This window comes from Hyla sarda, chromosome 3, assembly GCF_029499605.1.
Source record: "Hyla sarda isolate aHylSar1 chromosome 3, aHylSar1.hap1, whole genome shotgun sequence".
NCBI classification, from domain to species: Eukaryota; Metazoa; Chordata; class Amphibia; order Anura; family Hylidae; genus Hyla; species Hyla sarda.
The window spans coordinates 280,082,227-280,096,766 of record NC_079191.1 but is presented as its reverse complement, the minus strand read 5'-3'; the positions used below and the strand labels follow the sequence as shown (position 1 = coordinate 280,096,766).

The following is a 14,540-nucleotide window of genomic DNA, read 5'->3' as shown; positions in this document are numbered from 1 at the left end:
TTTTGTAGGTGCATTTTTGCTGATAATGGATGAAAACGCGCACAGAATATGAAATAGGTAGGTAAATTTGACACTATGGGAACATATCCTCAAGGTGATTTGCAAACTATTCGCATTTTTCTCTCTAAACTTGTGTTTATATATTGAAGTAAGAAGCATAGGAAAATGGACACCACCTCTACAAGGGTGAACTGTACGAAAATCAGCAGAAAACTAGACATTTCATAGTAACATAGTTAGACTTAGTACAGTTGAAAAAAGACATATTTCCATCAACGTCAACCATGGAGGTGAAGGGAAGGGCTATGGGTGAATTATTTTTTTAGTCTAAGAACTACTTGTATAGGAGCTACATCCTAGGAATGCACCAGATCCTTTATGCAGTCATGTTTTTCAGAAAAGAATTGCACATTACATTATATAATTTACTTTTACTTTTCAACCGCGTATAAATAGGATGGCACATGGGGCACATAACAAACCTCTATTTGTTTCAATTAGCGCTTATCCTGGGCTAGGATCAGGCCAATATGTTGAAAGTAATTGTTTTGTTACCAGATGCACAGATCATTACTAAACACGCCTATTATGGATCCTATCAGCCAAACTATCACTTTGTTACTAGGAGCCTTTTATAGTGTTATACCAGTGATTCACAGTTCATTGTGCTAAAGCCAAGAACATCTCAACTTACTCTGCATAATACAGCCTGGGAAGACGTTACTGATGGGAGAACCGGGTAAATAAACCTTCTCATTGTATCATGATACCCACTCCCCAACAGGCAATAATAATAATAATAACAATAAATCCATATCCTTCCCTAATCCCAGATGATGGCCAGAGGGTCACCGTGGGGCTTTTCTCCTCACCTTCCCTGAGAACCTCATTATTTCTGCTATATGACACATATATGGCTCACCCCATGAGAAATGTTAACCTCACAGCTTTATGCCATGGTAACCAAACATACAAACACTGTGTTACACAATTTTACTGAACATCTGTCACATTTCTATGAAGAGCTACCTGTTAAGTGAGATCACAACTAAGCTATGTACGATCTACCCAGTATTACTGGGAGGTGGAAGACTGGAAGCAGAAAACAGAAAAGTATTCTCTGAGGCATGGGAAGGGATGTATTAAACACTGGTGTTCTTAGAATAATGTTACCACTAGAAGAACATTTATGCAAGGACACCATGAGATCTTTACAGAAGGTCTTCTACAGCAATATTGTATCAAAACACACCAAAACAATTACATGGAATAATCATTCTTCATTCTGATTTGACAGCTTGGATCCTATAATACTGTGCCCCTAGGGCTATGTTCACATTTGATAACAGCTGACATTTGGGGTATATGTTAGCAAACAGATAGAATGGTCAATTTTGGACGTGATGTCACGCCACGCCCCCTCCATTCATGTCTATGGGAGGGGGCGTGATGACCGTCATGCCCCCTCCCATAGACATGAATGGAGGGGGCATGGTGTGACGTCACGTACCCAGTCCCGGAAACCTGGAGGTTTCCAAACTGGAGATTCAGCACCCGCATAGAAAGTGGGTGCTGCAGGGAGATCGCGGGGGGTCTCAGCAGCGGGCCCCTGCGATCTGACATCTTATCCCCTATCCTTTGGATAGGGGATACAATGTTTTTTCCCGGAATACCCCTTTAAGTCCATGTAATCTATGTTTTCTTAGACAGCAAAATATGAACTGACATTATAAACGGCCTCATCCTCATCTCTAACACCTCAAAAATTTACTCAAAGGGGTATTCCAGGCAAAAACTTTTTTTTATATATATTAACTGGCACCGGAAAGTTAAACAGATTTGTAAATTACTTCTATTAAAAAAATCTTAATCCTTCCAATAGTTATTAGCTTCTGAAGTTGAGTTGCTGTTTTCTGTCTAACTGCTTTCTGATGACTCACGTCCCGGGAGGGATATTCTCCCATCATGCACAGCTCCCGTGACGTGACATCATCATTAAGCAGTTAGACAGAAAACTTCAGAAGCTAATAACTATTGCAAGGATTAAGATTTTTTAATAGAAGTAATTTACAAATCTGTTTAACTTTCCGGAGCCAGTTGATATATAAAAAAAAAGTTTTTGCCTGGAATACCCCTTTAAGCTCTGTTGACATCATGTTTATTTTGTATGAACACCATAAAGTTTCTCAACATATATTGGAAAAATAAAGTCCTGATAGTACAAACCAGGGGTATACATGCATAATGACATGATTGTAAACAAAAAGTAAATAAATAATTAAACAAACAATAAAACAGTAAGCAGTGTAGAAGTCCACACTTTTACAATCTCACAAATACATATGTATCTTCTTAGTAGGCTACATTTGGTCTACTGAAGCCTTTTGTGGACATACTGCCATTCTGCTGTTATAATTCACAACAAATTGATCAAATTTTGGCACAGATTTTTTTTTACTGTGGACAAGCCCGAGGAAAAGAAAAGAAAAGGCTAATGGGGGGGGGATGGAAAACATTGTCTAATTTTTAAAAATGTACGAAACAAACGAAACAGCTGAAACATGCTAGAATTATTAGGCTGGTTCAGAATCTGGTGCATCTTCAGACTGTCTAGTCTTGGTTGGAACTATCTGGCATGTAAGCCAGTATTTTTTCTTTTTTTTTTTGCAAAAATTGCACCACATTTTAGTGCACACTGTTTTATCTATTGCCTCTACTTGGTTTGAAATCTTCAACAATACATTTCACTGCAGGATTTTTGATTTCCCCCACTGAACATCCAGAACAAATCGTCAATGTATCCGCAGCATAAGCAGACATGCTATAGATCACAGGTCAATTTCTGCTAAATTATTTTTACTGGTATTGTTACATATTGTAGATTTGCAGACGTTAAAACCGCAGCGTATTTGACCCATGTGAACACACCCTGCTAGTGTCCTCTCTATCTGCGTGTTAACTGTAAAATGAAGTAAATATTCCCATAATATAAGAGGCAAATAAGCAGAAGTTGATCCAGCATCATGCTTTATAAGTTAAAATTTAGTCCTGACTTTTAAACTTGCCATATACAGTGGATGTAAAAAGTCTATACAACCTTTTAAAATGCCAGGTTCTTGTGATGTTAAACAATTAGAGAAAGCTAAATCATGTCAGAACTTTTCCCCCCTTAATGTGACCTATACGCAATCAATTCAATAGCAAAAAAACTATAACCTGGTTGCATAAGTGTGCACACCCTCTTATAACTTGGGATGTGCCTTTGTTCAAAATTAACCAATCACATTCATATGCATGTTAAAACACAAGTTATTGCACATCTGCCATCATTTAAAGTGAATGAATAATCAAAAATAAAGTTCAGCTGTTCTAGTAGGATTCTCCTGACATTGGCTTAGCTGCCCCTTAGAATAAAAGGTATGGTCCACAGCAAGCTTCCAAAGCATCAAAAGGATCTCATTGTTGAAAGATATCAGTCAGGAGAAGGATATACCATGGAACACAGTGAAGATAGCCATCAACAAGTGGCAGAAATGTGGCACAATAGAGACATTACCAACATTGCTGAAAAGACAAGAAGAAAAATGGTCAGGAAGGTTTTCCAAGAGGCCTACTGCAACATTAAAGGAACTGCAGAAATTTCTGGCAAGTACTGGCTGAGTGCTACAAATGACAACAATCTCCCATATTGTTCATATGAATGGGCAATAGGGTAGGGTGGCAAGACGAAAGCCTTTTCTTACAAAGAAAAAAAGGTTAAAATTAGCAAAAACAAAAGTCAATTCCCCAAAAGCACATAGAAAAATGGGTTATGAAACCAAGGTTAAACTTTTTGGACATAATTTTAAAAAGTATGTTTAGCTCAAAAACAACACTGCACATTGCCCAAAGTACACTATAATAACAGTGAAGCATGGTGGTGGTAGCATCGTGCTTTGGGGATGATTTTTCAGCTGGAATAAGGGTATTTGTCAGGTCGGAGGGAATTATGGACAGTTTCAAATACTAGGCTATTTTGGCACAAACCTTCAGGCATCCATCAGATAGCTGAAGTTGAAGAGAAAGTTCACCTTTCTGCATGACTACAATGCAAAGCACACATCCAATCAACAAAAGCCTGACTTCACTAGAAGATACACATTTTGGAAAGGCCCAGCCTATGGAGTACATATTTTTATCGAATTGAACATCTGTGGAGTGAAGAGGGCTATGCACAGGAGAGGTGTTTGCAATTTGACAGATTTGGAGTGCTTTTGCAAGGAAGAGTGGACAAATATTGGGACATTGAGATGTGCCATGCTAATAGACTCCTACAAAAAAAAGACTGGTTGATAAAAAATAATAAAATCAAAATGGTGTTTCACCAAAAAGTTCAGTTTGTTTTGAAATTGAATTGTTCACGTTATAGGTCACATTAAAAGGGTTCTCCGATGGAAACATTTTAATTTAAATTTTTTTTATTAACTGGTGCCAGAAAGTTAAACAGATTTGTAAATTACTTCTATTTAAAAAAAACTTCCAGTACTTATCAGCTGCTGTATATTCCAGAGGAAGTTCTTTTCTTTTTGAATTTCCTTTCTGTCTGACCACAGTGCTCTCTGCTGACACCTCTGTCCATTTTAGGAACTGTCCAGAGTAGCAGCAAATCCCCATTGCAAACCTATCCTGCTTCGAACAGTTCCTAAAATGGACAAAGGTGTCAGCAGAGAGCGCTGAAAGAACTTCCTGTGGAGCATACAGTGGATGATAAGTACTGGAAGGGTTAACATTTTTAAATAGAAGTAATTCACAAATCTGTTTAACTTTCTGGCACCAGTTGATTCTAAAAAAAAAATGTTTTCCAGGGGAGTACCCCTTTAAGTTATTTTCTTTTTGAATTTCTTTTCTGTCTGACCACAGTGCTCTCTGCTGACACCTCTGTCTATGTCAGGAACTGTCCGGAGCAGGAAAGGTTTGCTGTGGGGATTTGTTCCCACTCTGGACAGTTCCTAATATAGACAGAGGTGTCAGTAGAGAGCACTGTGGCCAGACAGAAAATAACTATACAACTTCCTCTGTAGTATACAGCAGCTGATAAATACTGGAAGGATTAAGATTTACAAATAGAAATCCTTTACAAATCTGTTTAATTTTCTGGAGCCAGTTGATTTAAGAAAAAAATTGTTTTCCACTGGAGTACCCCTTTAAGTTATTTTCTTTTTGAATTTCTTTTCTGTCTGACCACAGTGCTCTCTGCTGACACCTCTGTCTATGTCAGGAACTGTCCGGAGCAGGAAAGGTTTGCTGTGGGGATTTGTTCCCACTCTGGACAGTTCCTAATATAGACAGAGGTGTCAGCAGAGAGCACTGTGGCCAGACAGAAAATAACTATACAACTTCCTCTGTAGTATACAGCAGCTGATAAATACTGGAAGGATTAAGATTTACAAATAGAAATCCTTTACAAATCTGTTTAATTTTCTGGAGCCAGTTGATTTAAGAAAAAAATTGTTTTCCACTGGAGTACCCCTTTAAATAGGAAAAAGTTCTGAAATTATTTATCTTTGTCTCATTTTTTAATGGCATTTTAAAAGGGTAAGTAGACTTTTTATATCACTGTAAGTCACGAGTACTGATAGTGGAGGGTATCAAAGAATGCAGCCGGTCTGACCACAAGTAACAGAAACTCTAGAAACATGTGTGGGCTAAAAATCATGAAACCCTAAAAGAGGTATCCTGTGGGAAAAAAATGAAACCACTTCCCATATTATATGCAAAAACCTTCTGAATATAACCAGATATACCATGTGATGTTCTGAAGACTGCTCAGTGGCTATTTTTATCCCCAAAGAAGTACTACAACCTACAGGCTTCATTTATAACATCACTGTGCTACCACATGAACACACCCAGTATGTTACAGATATAACACACATATTCCCACTGCCAGATATAGCCACCTAGCACCTACCTAATGGGTACAGAGGCTTTACCCCTAATACTGTCTGCAAAATTAGTGATTGGGAATCACTTCCTATTAAGGGTGAAGCTTCTCCTTGGGTGAAGTCCTGATAGGGGCAGAGGATCTTCTGAGGTGAAGACCTGATTAGGGTAAAGCTTCTCCTCTTGTGAAGTACTGATAGGGTCAGCATATTTCCTCAAGAAAGCCCTGGTAGGGACAGGCACCTCCTCAGGGAAAGTCCTGATAATTGCAAGGCTTCTCCTCAGATGAAATACTGCCCAGTCATGGCTTTACCTAAGAGTTTTTCTAGTGGCTTCCCATGAAGATATGTGCCTAGGTAATAGTAGAAAAGTCCTTTGGTTTTTTAGCATTTGCATCAAATCTTCCTCAAATAACTACAAACGGCCAGTGAGTGTTGGGGAATGTGCCATATATTTCTGTCCAGTAGTTCTTAAATATCCTGGCATGCTGGGAAATCCGTATTTCTAGTCAGACATCAGTTTAAAGGGGTATTCCAGGAAATTTGACTATGCTACAGGCTGTAAAGTTAGTGTAGATCATAATATAGCGTCTGTACCTGTGTGTGACGGTGGTCTCGCGATTCTTCTGTGATTTTCGCCCCAATATTTATTTTTAAAATTACTAAGGTCTCGGGTTTTCCCATGTTGCAGTGCATTATGATGTGACATCACTAGTCAGTTTATCAGAGGGAGCCTGTCTGCTTCAATGGGTGGAAAGACTGCTTGGTGGGAGAGAGATCATTTTGAAACAGCTGTAGGCACCCTGGTTAGAAAACACTGGTCTTTTGAATGGAATGCAGCTAATTTGTGTTTCAATGGGTACCCCACCCCGGCTGATGAGTGGGAGGGAGGAAAGTCACCTCACACTTACAAACATGGAACTATGGGATGTGTAGTTTGAGAACGAAATCCAACAGGAAATAGCCAGTTCACAAAAAGCTAGCCACAGCTTTATGGCAATCTCACAACACAGCCATTTAGCCCCAAGACAAGTGCAGATCCTTCCTAAGCATGTCCATTACTGTCTGGTAGGTAAGTACTAAAATCACCTTAAGGTGGATAACCCCTTTATATGCTCATTTGGACAATGGCTCTCTCTCTCTCTCTCTCTCACACTCTCTTTCCCATCAATCCACCCATAACATGCATTCTCACAGGTGGTATTTTAGAAGAGAAAACATGCAAATGCCAGTAAGTAATGATGCTTGTTAAAATGTCATTGAATATGTAGCAAATTACTTCTAAATGGTACACTGGTTAGTAAATACCTGTGTCCCCTCTTACTTTATAATGCTGTCAAGCACTGGAGAAGTTATGATAACTCTACTTCATGCTTATGACAAATCACTGCGGCTCGGGCCTGACTAATTTTGAGTAAATCTAAGGCTGGGTTCACACATAGTATTTTGGTCACATAGTTTGGTAACTATGTCAGTACTTTTAGCCAACACCAGGAGTATAACTGACACAGATAAAAACAACATTTGGAAACATTTGCACCTTTTTCTGTGTATTGGACCAGCACCCAGGTTTTGCCTAAAAGTACTGGCCAAATGCTGACCCAAATACTAAGCATAAACCCTGAGCAATACCCATTCACATCACATGTGGACTGTAAATACAAGGTATTTCTCAGGTATTGTGACATATACCCATTTACTATAATAGAACAAAAACCCCTCTGAAATATCCTTTTTTTTGTCTTATAAAGTGAATGGGCCAGACCCAAAATATAGTTCATTGTAGGTGATATGAATGGGGCCTTTCAAGTGTTAAACAATGTTCTGGCAACATAATATTAGTCAATAGCAAGGATTTGTGGTTTTATTTTTATAATCTAGTATAGTTTGGATGGTTTTACATTAAAGCTTAGGCTTGGTGTATACTGTTTTTCAGTTGGACTCAAAAGCATTGCCGGCAATAGAAATGTGCATTGGATAGGTGTGAACCTAGCCTAACCCTAAAGTTTAATACCATATGCTGCATGTGTTTTTAACACAATTTAGAATATATAATAAGTAAAGATGTAGACCTTACATTATATTTCTAATATAATGTATTTATGTACAATATTCTTGTGAATATAATTAAAAAAAAGATTTTAAAAAAAAGATTACCGGTAACTCCTAAATAATTCCTATATATCAGTCATGTACAATGCATTCAGAAAAGTTCTCAGACCCTTTGAGGCCTTGTGCTAAAATAAAAATTCCCATAATTCTGCGCTCAATACCCCATAATGTGAATGTAAAAGTATTCATACCCTTGAGACAGTATTCAGCCCCTTTGCTATGATATTTGAAATAAAGCTCTAGGTCCTCCCATTTCATCTGAAAGATCTGTGAGATGTTTCTACATCACCTGTGGTACATTCAGATGATTGGACATGATGTGGAAAGACACAACCCTGCCTAAAAAGGTCTCACAGCTGACAATGTATATCAGAGCAAAAAACAAGCCATGAGGGTAAAAAGGATTGTGTGGAGGCTAAGATCTGGAGAAAGGTACAAAAAAAATTCTGCTGTATTGAATAAACTCAATGGTCTCCATAATTCCTAACCAGAAGAAGTTTGTAACAATAGAGACTCTTCCTAAAGCTGGCTGCCCCACCAAACTAAGTGGGATAAAGGGCATTGGTAGGTGAGGTGACCAAAACCCAATGGTAACTCTGGGCTTTATGGCAGGGTGGATGGGGGAAAAAAAGCCAATCCTCAGAGTAAAAAACAAAACAAAAACCAAACGAAAACAAAACAAGCTTTCTACTCTGGAGAAACCAAGATTGAATTTTTTGGCCATTATTGTAAGCATAATTTCTGGCGGAAACCAGGCACTGCTCATTACCTGCCCAATACCATCCATACAGTAAAGCATGGTGGTGGCAGCATGCTAAGAGGGTATTTTTCAGTGGCTGGGACAGAGAGACTGGTCAAGGTAAAAGATTTTTTTTTCATATCAACTGGCTCTAGAAAGTTAAACAGATTTGTAAATTACTTCTATTAAAAAATCTTAATCCTTTCAGTACTTATCAGCTGTTGTATGCTCCAGAGGAAGTTGAGTTGTTCTTTTCTGTCTGACCGCAGTGCTCTCTGCTGACACTTCTGTCCATGTCAGGAACTGTCCACAGCAAATCCCCATAGCAAACCTCTTCTGCTCCGGACAGTTCCTGACATGAACATAAGTGTCAGCAGAGAGCACTGTGGTCTGACAGGAAAGAACAACTCAACTTCATGCGGAGCATACAGTATCTGATAAGTACTGAAATGATTAAGATTTTTAATATAAGTCATTTACAAATCAGTTTAACTTTTTGGAGCCAGTTGATATGAAAAAAATTGTTTTCCACCGGAGTACCCCTTTATGGCAAAGCTAAAATATGCAAAGAGATATTTATAATGAAAACCTAATCCAGATTTCTCTGGACCTCAGACAAGACAGAAGGTTCAACTTCAAACAAAACAAAGACCACAAGTATACAACCAAGACAGCACATGAGTGGCTTAGGGATCAACTCAGTAAATGTCCTTCAATGGCCCAGCCAGAGCCCTAACTTGAACCCAATCAAACATCTGTAAAGAGACCCAAAAATGGCTGTCCAGCAAAGTTCACCATCCAACCTGTCAGATATTGAGACGATCTGCAAAGAAAAATGGCCGAAAATGACCAAATCCAGGTATGCAAACCTTGTGGCATCATATTCAAAAAGACTGGAGGCTGTAATCGCTGCCAAAGGTGCTTCATCTAAGTAAAGGGTCTGAATATTTATGTCAATACAATATTATATATTTTTTTCCTTTATAATAAATTAGCAAAGATTTCTGACATTCTGTTTCACATTTTCATTATTGGGTATTGAGTGCAGAAAAACTTTTTGAAATTTTATTTTAGCACAAGGCTGCAACATAACACAATGTGAAAAAAGGTGAAAGGGTCTGAAGACTTTAGTATTATTGCGATTAGATCTTCTTGTGTCTTAAATTTACAGGGAAAGAGCAATGTAAGTTCTAGGAGATGGTGAATAGAGCATGTCATTTCCACAGTCACATTGTCACTAATCAAACCATGAAATGCTATACTTAGATACTTAAGGAATAAGTCACTTTCCCAGAAGTGTCAGACATCCAATGACTATTTTTATCAATTCCCATGTTTCTGATCCATTTCTTTTTTGCAGTATGACTGCTCTACAGTTTATCTAAACCCATCACCTTCTTTCTCATAAAAGTAGAACTAAAGAATCTGGCCATTTTTTTTTTTAAATAGCCAATAGATATCTAGAACAATGAGCTGAAGGAATTTTGTGAAAAGGAACATGTCATCACTTTCATGCTGCCTGAACCACAAGTCATTAGGGCAATCCCATGTGGCAAAGGTGGGCTTAACGTTCTGCCTAAAAGTTTACCAACATTTTCATTGCAATTATTTACTTAGGCTGCATTCACACCTCGTTTTCAGCCTATAGTTGCCGGATCCGGCTGGGGTAGGGGAAAACCGGGTGCTCCCGTACCCCAGCCAGATCGGCGCTGACATCCATTTACTTTAATGAGCCGACAGGAGTCAAACGATGACTCCAGTCGGCTAATTTTTGACCCGTATCAGGTTTTGTGACTGGACCTAAAACCGAAGTATACTACGGTTTTAGGCCCGGTCACAAAACCGGATAGGGATAAAAAAAATTGCCGTACGGAGTCACCGTTTGACTCCGGTCGGCTCATTAAAGTAAATGGATCTCAACGCCGGTCCGGCTGGGGTACAGGAGCACCCGGTTTTCCCCTCCCCCAGCCGGATCCGGTAACCGTAGGCTGAAAACGAGGTGTGAACGCAGCCTTAGACAGATTGTTAAAAATCATCAACGGTTGAATAAAATTTATGGATAACGGCCATGCAAAAAGGTCTTTTTTCAGAAGTTAGTACCACTACATTTCCAAGTTGCTGAGGCTAAGCAGGGTCATTCACTTTAGAACAGGTAGTGGTACATAACCCCGGCATATATGTCGCATGCTGCCTATCCAGATGTTCCTTTTCCATAGTGGTGGGAGTCTCTTATCTTACCTCTACTCAACCCTAGAGGCTTAGGTTTTCTGAAGTTTGGCTTTATTTTCATTTTGTTTTGTTGTGTTTATTCCTATTATCCTCAGTCTGTTTCTGGAGGTGTTAGGAATATTGTTACTCTTGCACCTACGTAATATCTTAGCAGTGACGGTTCACCCTTGGTGACATTGCAGAGTGCTACAAATCTTTTTCAATGTGTTAATCACTTTTCGCTTAAAATATCATTAAATGCAAGACAAGCTGCTGTCACAGACCCAAAGTGTTAATGAAATCTGAAGATTAAGGATATCGCTTTAGCAGATAGAAAATGTGTTTAAAAAGCAGCCTGCTTGGTGAACAATAATAGAGTAGAGACTCTGATAGTCGAAATATTAGTCAATCCATAATGTGGACATCCAAGTCCATATACACAAAACAACATCCCAAGTGAGGTATCTAGTGGTAAAAGTGTAACAAAAACAAACTGATCTTGTCGTCTTTAGCAATCATTTACCGAGTTGATCTAATTTCTGATACTGTGCTGGACAAATTATCATTGCACCATGACAGGTATCTATGGGAAACTAAGTTAGATTTCTTTGGGGGACAATTTTATATCCTGTGACATGTAACATATATACAACACAGGTTTAAAGTGTTTATTTTAATAAATATACAGTGGTCCTTCAACATACGATGGTAATCCGTTCCAAAAGAACCATCGTTTGTTGAAACCATCGTATGTTGAGGGAGCCGTGCAATGTAAAGAATAGGAAGTTATACTCACCTGTCCCCGCCGCTCCGGACCGTAATCGCTCGTCACCGCTGCCCTGGATGTCGCCCTCCATCGCTGTCGCCACGACCCCATGGTGTCCCCAGCGCTACGGAACATCTCTGCTGCCCGGGATCATCGCTCTCACGTCGCCGCCATCACGTGATGACGACCGATGGAGAGCGACGACGATGCAGGGGATTGTGAAGAGGATGCTCCGGAGCCCCCCCCCCGAGGACAGGTAGTAGACCATCACCGGAGCACACGGGGAACCGTAAACGGCTTTCCGGCGGCAGCTGAAGCAGTCAGCGCTGCCGGATAGCCGTTTATGCGATGGCCTCGACATACAAAAGCATCGTATGTTGATGCTGCCTTCAACATACGATGGGGTATGTCGGGGCCATCGTAGGTCAGGGGGTCAGGGGGCCTTTTGCTGAATACTAGCATTCTGAAGAGTCCAAAGATGAGGCAATACTATTTAGAATAAATCCCTAAAACTCTTTATAGACATGGCTATTTGGGAGTAATGGTAATTCCCAGACAAGACAGAAAAGTTCATGTTATAATTAAAAAAGGCGCTTAGAAATCTGTCACTGTAAAAAATCTGTGCTCAAAAAGCCAAATGGAGCCCCATCTTTTCTGAGCCTGTTTGTGCCAGAAAATAGAGAAGCTCTGCTCTGGACATTTCCTGACACAGATAGAGGTGGCAGCAGAGAGAATTGTGGTCAGACTGAAAAGAAATACACAACTTCCTCTGGAGCATACAGTTGCTGATAAGTACTGGAAGGATTAAGATTTTTAAATGGAAAAAATTACATTAAAAAACATCCCAACCCCTATAAAGCAAGTAAAAAGCCAGGTACGAATAATCCAAAGTTATTACATTAACAAGAACACTTTTTTATTTCTTCTGGAGTACCCCATTAAGTCTGTTATATGGACACAGAAATGCATGTCTAATATGCTCGATTGAAACCAAATCAGAGAGTTTTGAGAAAAAATAGAACCAAATATTCTGCAGTCCATGTAAATGCCAAATGCAAAAATGAGATAATTTTGCAAAGCAACTCAATTACCGCGTTAAATGACTGGATCTTAACCCCTTCAAAGCAAGTAAAAAGCCAGGTAGGAATAATCCAAGGTCAGACATCACTTCTGCTTATCAGTCACATCTTGGCAGCGCAGCGGACCTTTGGTGAGATCATTATGCTGGCAATGTAATCATTCTGCTTTTAACTCTAGGTCAGTACATTTTAGTATTTCCTACCATACAGACATTACTTGGAACACTTATTTATTGTGTAGACTAAAAGCCTAACTTTGTTCTACCTTTAATGGGTGGTAGAATTAAAAGGGCTTTTTAATACCAATATATCATATGGTGAAAATCTGTAATATGTATCCTATGAGCCAATATTATAGAAGGGTTACATTTTTTCTTCTTATATGTATTTCTACATTCTCTTTGTTCTTCTGTAAGATTCCTCCAAGTAACACTTTTCTTTTTTTTATGAATACAGGTCCCATGGATCCATAATATGGCACCTATGGAAATAGGTGGGCACCCCATAGAATATATATAGAATTCTAGTCGAATTCCTTTGCTTTCTAGACTTCTGGTGTCATAGCATCCTTCCAGCATGCCCCTGATCTCCTTCCAGTGTAATAAGCTTTTTCTTCTGCTAACAAGTGCCTGACTCATTAATACCCACAGTATTCACTATATAACTGCCAAAAACTGTTTTAGAGACCATAGAAGGATCAAATTTTCATGCAATACAAAATACGTATTCACCCAATGAAATAATCCATCTTTCACATGTGAAATTATAGACTATAAATATACAGGAACCAAATGGAAACATCTGCAATACAGATCAAGCCACTATTCTTCCATTTGCAAGCCCAATCCCTTGCATATTTCTAGAAAGAATTACTGCTCTATGCAGGTCCAGGTCTATTTTATTGTTAATATCTTGTAGGGAAAGAAAGTCATTGCGATTATGAACTAATCCATTTCACAAGTGGAGCATTAAGTGCTGAAAATCAGTTTCATGAATGTGAATGGAGTTGTCTCCGCAGCATGCGCATAGATTTCTGCTACCCCATTGAAATGAATGAGACATCTGCATAAATATCTGCATAAAAGGGGTTGTTCAGCGAAAAGTAATGTATCCCCCTATGTACAGGATAGGGGATAAGTATCAGATCGTGGGAAATCCAACCTCTTAGACATCCCCGCGATCACCCTCACTGTCCCGGTTGTCTGAGAGGAGCACGTGCTGGGGACGAACATGTATAAGAAGACCCCCAGATATCTGTCACGGATGTGCTGCAGATATGCATCAGATCCCCAGCAGATCTTGGTGAGGATAAACCCCATTGTCATTCAATAGGACTTATTATTAACTTCCAATATATACACACTGTTCGTGTTAAATATAATAAATGTGGGCCTAGTTGTTTCACAAATCCAGAACCGAATTTCATTAAAGGGGTTATCCAGGAAAAAACTTTTTTTTATATATCAACTGGCTCCAGAAAGTTAAACAGATTTGTAAATTACTTCTATTAAAAAATCTTAATCCTTTCAGTACTTATGACCTTCTGAAGTTAAGGTTGTTCTTTTCTGTCTAGGTGCTCTCTGATGACACGTGTCTCGGGAACTGCCCAGTTTAGAAGCAAATCCCCATAGCAAACCTCTTCTAAACTGGGCGGTTCCCGACAGGTGTAATCAGAGAGCACTTAGACAGAAAAGAACAACCTTAACTTCAGAAGC

At 39.1% G+C, this 14,540-nt stretch overlaps 1 protein-coding gene across 9 annotated transcripts in view; it reads right to left on the bottom strand.

The window, feature by feature from the left end:
* Window positions 1-14,540, bottom strand: part of HIVEP2 (HIVEP zinc finger 2) — a 217,394-nt gene that overhangs the window by 92,031 nt on the left and 110,823 nt on the right. The window lies entirely within an intron of this gene.